A 5,619-nucleotide genomic window follows, 5' to 3' on the forward strand; every position below is an offset into this window, starting at 1 on the left:
GCTGTGCTCTTCCAGCACCACGAATCCAGTATTTGGTTTTCAGCATCTGCAGTCATTGTTTTTACCTTGTGACATATTGCCTAGTTTTGTGCATTTTTGCCATCCAGGACTTCAGAGCTGCTACCAGGCGGTCTGTACATAACACCTATTACAATTTTAGGATTTCGACTATTCCTCAGTTCCACCCACACGGTCTCCACTGAATGCGTTTCCTTCATTATGTCCTCCCTCATCATTGACAGAATTTTGTTTCTCATCATGGAGGCTACTCCACCACCTCTGCCATTTTCCATATCCGTCCTATACCACTATCCTATAACCTCGGTCTTCACAATTATCCTTCTGGAGACCACCTTTTGCTTTGCTCAATCTGCAGCACACTCTCCGCGGTCAATATCTCACACCAGAGAGCTCCACCATTCAAACTGATGACCATCGATCCACCTCAACTGCACCTCCCTTTCAGAATTCCCCTGAGATATCAAAACTCCATCCACTGACACTGAAGTATCCTCAACAGTAGAACCCACACCACTCTCTGGAGAATATCATTCTAAAGATTAACAACACAATAACTGTCGAAAGTTCACCTCATCTCAGTCTGAAATTATAGGAAATACAGTCTGAAAATCCAAGTCATTGGCACCTATTGCTTCTGCCTTTATCCACCCGACTGTTAATGAACACAACATTCTCTTGCATTTAGTCCAACAGGAATTCCCTTTCCTCAAAGCATCTTGACAGTGTCTTCAAATGGTATGATTATCTTAGTGCACGGTTAAGATTTCCAAAGTAATATCCTTACTCACTAATGTCCTTCTGTCATCCTTAAATGTCAGGGGCGACTCCTCTTTCTAAATCCCACCTTACTATTGTTAATAGTCTGCACTCTGGAAATGTTATTTCTCTACCTTGGTCAACTTGTAACTAAGGCACAGTGATGTCAATTAGATCGAAATATTCATCACCATTTGTGCCATTATTAGGCCGATCTGTTTGTGAAGGCTTTGGCTGTTAGAGAATAAGCCTTGATTTTTGTACCTGGCATTTTAAATACTCCCTCTTTACACTTATCTTATTATTTGCTGCTGATGTGTAATAATAATCATTACAAGGATTGAACTTGCTGTGTTTGCTGACCCATTCTTCCTGCCGTAACCATATCGATCCACCGTTGTATGAACTCGACCGGTGAGTGCAGATATTGTAAAACACCCTTCACCTGACAAGCCCTCACCACAACGTTGTTGCTTTCAGACCCTATCCACACCACTAGTTACTGGATTAGTAGTGCTGGAAGAGCACAGCAGTTCAGGCAGCATCCAAGTAGCTTCGAAATCGACATTTCGGGCAAAAGCCCTTCATCAGGAATAAAGGCAGTGAGCCTGAAGCGTGGAGAGATAAGCTAGAGGAGGGTGTGGGTGGGGAGAAAGTAGCATAGAGTACAATAGGTGAGTGGGGGAAGAGATGAAGGTGATAGGTCAAGGAGGAGAGGGTGGAGTGGATAGGTGGAAAAGAAGATAGACAGGTAGGACAAGTCCGGGCAGGTCAAGGGGACAGTTACTGAGCTGGAAGTTTAGAACTAGGGTGAGGAGGGGGAAGGGGAAATGAGGAAACTGTTGAAGTCCACATTGATGCCCTGGGGTTGAAGTGTTCTGAGGCGGAAGATGAGGCGTTCATCCTCCAGGCGTCTGGTGGTGAGGGAGCGGCGGTGAAGGAGGCCCAGGACCTCCATGTCCTCGGCAGAGTGGGAGGGGGAGTTGAAATGTTGAGCCACAGGGTGGTTTGGTTGATTGGTGCGGGTGTCCCGGAGATGTTCCCTAAAGCGCTCTGCTAGGAGGCACCCCCGAGCTTTTGCCCGAAACGTCGATTTCGAAGCTACTTGGATGCTGCCTGAACTGCTGTGATCTTCCACCACCACCAATCCAGAATCTGGTTTCCAGCATCCGCAGTCATTGTTTTTACCACACCACTAGTTAGACAATTGTTAGAAAACCGGGGAACGCTGACAGCGATCAGGGAAGTGAGATCATCGAAAGTGAGGCATCACTTAATAAAGACCACGGTTTGTGCTCTTCAATAAAATACTTGCTGCTTTGGTGTTCCTGGTGCGTTTGCTCCAATCTCAAGCAGTAATGATGTGTTTGTGTATTGGGGGAAGAAGCTGAACATTGAAATTGTTCAAGAAAAAGTGAGACAAAGAGACGAAGCGAGTAGTTAAAAGGACGTTGCTTGATGAATGGAAGTGTGAGTGCGAAGGTGTGAGCAACCTCTGGTGGCTGCAAAAGCCTACTGCACCTGGTATTCCCAGGCGGTCTCCCATCCAAGTACTAACCAGGCCTGAGTCTGCTTAGCTTCCGAGATCGGGCGTTTTCAGACTAGTATGGCCGTAGGCACAGACTGTTTCCATTTCTGCTTCCTTAAAGGCACACACTGCTGCATTTACAACAACATTTTGCCATTCAATCATACTGCACCAAAACATTTCTTTTTCCTTTGCCTTTCTATTCTCCCATCTCCATCTTCAGTTCCTCTACTTCACCCTAGACACACACACACACACGTTTATTACACAACAGGATCAACTCTTTCACACTCACTCCACTCCATTTCATTACATGCCCATCCAAACTGCTTCACAAATAAACTCCTTTCCAAATTATAACCACAGCAACATACACACACCACAACGCTGTTTAGCCCCTACAACCTCTGCCTCCATTCAAACATCATGGCTCAGCTCTTGCCCAACTTCATATACAGGCCTCTGGCCCTTGGTACCTTTGCTTCGCAAACATTTATCTCCCTCACATTTCAATAGAACAACTCATCCAGCATCCACTGCGCTTTGTTAGAAAATGATTGCTAAAATCCACCATCCGATGTGTGCACGACGGCTTCCTCACATCTCTACGCAACCCTCTGGCCCTAAATCTCACGCTATGTTCCTTCGTTCTACAATCCCCAACCAGTAGAAATCGTTTATCGTTATCCACCTTCTCTTTTCCTATTCATGTCTTCAAGACTTTCATCACACCACCCATTAACATTCTCAATTCTACAGACCACAGCCCTAAATGATATGATCTCTCCTTCCATCTTAACCATGCAAGTCCAGGTATCATTCTTGTAAATCAATATTCTACTCCGTTCAGAAGGTGTGCGGCCCAGATCCACTCATAGTACTCCAAGTGGGGTCTATCTAACCAGGGTTTTGTAGAACTGCAGCATAACTTCGGCATCCTTCTACTCCAGTGTTCTACTTAGAAATTTGTCTTGCAAACGTTTCGTCCCCTGTCTAGGTGACATCCTCAGTGCTTGGGAGCCTCCTGGGAAGCGCTTCTGTGCTGTTTGCTCCGGCATTTATTGTGGCCTGTCTCTGCCGCTTCCGGTTGTCAGTTCGAGCTGTCCACTGTAGTGGCCGGTATATTGGGTCCAGGTCGATGTGTTTGTTGATAGAGTCTGTGGATGAGTGCCATGCCTCTAGGAATTCCCTGGCTGTTCTCTGTTTGGCTTGCCCTATAATGGTAGTGTTGTCCCAGTCGAATTCATGTTGCTTGTCATCTGTGTGTGTTGCTACTAAGGAGAGCTGGTCGTGTCGTTTCGTGGCTAGTTGGTGTTTGTGCATACGGATCGTTAACTGTCTTCCTGTTTGTCCGATGTCGTGTTTTGTGCAGTCCTTGCATGGGATTTTGTACACTACATTGGTTTTGCTCATGTTGGGTATCGGGTCCTTTGTTCTGGTGAGTTGTTGTCTGAGCGTGGCTGTAGGTTTGTGTGCTGTTATGAGTCCTAGTGGTCGCAGTAGTCTGGCTGTCAGTTCGGAAATACTCCTGATGTATGGTAGTGTGGCTAGTCCTTTGGGTCCACCTAGACAGGGGACGAAACGTTTGCAAGACAAATTCCCAGCTTGACGAACAGAACCACAACGAGCACCCGAGCTACAAATCTTCTCCCAAACGTTGACCTACTTAGAAAGGACAGCAATCTGTTCGCTTTCTGGATTATTTTCTGTATGTGTCCGTGACATTTTAAAGAAGTGTGCACCTGAAACCCCAAGTCTCCTTGGACATGCACTTCATACCATCCAGAAAAATACCTTGATCTGTCCCTTCTTGATCCAAAAATGGATAGCCTCACTATTGCTTTCATTGAACTGCTTTTGCCACAGTTTTGCTTATTGACTTAATCTATCAATATCCCCTTGCAATTTTATGCTGTCATCTACACTGTCTACAATGCAGCCTAACTATGTGTCATCCACAAATTAGGATAAGATTTCCTGTGCCATTATCCATTCCCTTAACAAATAACATCAATAATTGAGGCCCTAACACAAGTCCTTGTGAGACATAACTGGTTCCATCCTGCCAATTGACTACCTACCCATTCTCTCTACTTTCTGTCACCTGCCACTCAAACAATCTCCTAGCCCTGTCAGGAATTTGCCCTCAATTCTCTTGGCTCCTACCTACTTAAGTGGACTTTGTCAAATGCATTCTCGAAGTCCATGTAAACAACATCTATGGACATTATTCCCTGACAGCTACCTTAGTCCCCTCTTCAAACCCTCTGCAATGAATTTATCAGGCACGACCTACCTGTCATGTGGCTCTCCCTGGTTAACTCAACAATTTGAGGTGCTCACTTATCCCAGCCTTGATTATAGACTCCAACAAATTCCCTGCCATAGGTGCTAAGCTCCATGCTCTGCAATTCCCGAGTTTTCCGGGTTCTCCTCTCTTAAAAAGCGCGACTGACACGTGCAACAATCCAATCCGGAGGTATGACTCCTGGATCTCGGGAATTCTGAACGATTACAGTTCGGGCTTCTATGAGGCGCTTGTCGATTTGTTTTAACACCCACCGATGGAACCCGCCTAATCCCAGGCATTTGTCACCCTTTGATTCCAGTCATTTCCTCATTATCGATGTTTTACTCACCTTCATTTTATTCGGTTGCTTTTCCCGATCCACTTTTCATTTCACCGGGACTTCTGGCAAGCTATCCTCCTTTTCTCCTGAAAATACCGAGGTAAGGGGAATGATGGAACATCTCGACCATTTACAATGTCCCCACCTTCTCCTGACCACCCGCTTTCCCTTTAGGGCAGCGGAACATTTCTTCTCGATTTTGATGTCCCTGGAAAGATTCCGATCAAAATTCCTTTTGGGAGCTCTTTTACACTGCTTTGTGTCTTTCCTGCTCTCTGGATCTTTCCCAATCAGCAGGATCTATGCTGATATTTTTGTCCATGACTGTTTTCTTCTGTGAAGCAGAGCTTTCCCTCTCAGGGGTATCAACTGGTTTCCTATTGTCTTCAATGTTTCTTTAAACATCCTCCCGTCATCTTCAGTTCTTTTAGCCATCAGCAGATTTTCCCACCTTATTGTGGACGGTCTCTGTCTCATCTCAGTCAAGGCGGCTTTTCCGAACTCTCCAACTCCAGCAGCATAGAACATAGAACAATACAGCACAGAACAGGCCCTTCGGCCCATGATTCTGGATTAGTGGTGCTGGAAGAGCACAGCAGTTCAGGCAGCATCCAAGTAGCTTCGAAATTGACATTTCGGGCAAAAGCCCTTCATCAGGAATAAAGGCAGTGAGCCTGAAGCGTG

The 5,619-nt window shown here is 45.6% G+C and overlaps 1 pseudogene; it reads right to left on the reverse strand.

Annotated features, from left to right (window-relative positions):
• Positions 1–2,286: 2,286 nt before the first annotated feature.
• LOC140491682 (5S ribosomal RNA) lies at positions 2,287–2,395 on the reverse strand (annotated as a pseudogene).
• Between the last annotated feature and the right edge of the window lie 3,224 nt (positions 2,396–5,619).

Source organism: Chiloscyllium punctatum, chromosome 19, assembly GCF_047496795.1.
Source record: "Chiloscyllium punctatum isolate Juve2018m chromosome 19, sChiPun1.3, whole genome shotgun sequence".
Classification (NCBI taxonomy): Eukaryota; Metazoa; Chordata; class Chondrichthyes; order Orectolobiformes; family Hemiscylliidae; genus Chiloscyllium; species Chiloscyllium punctatum.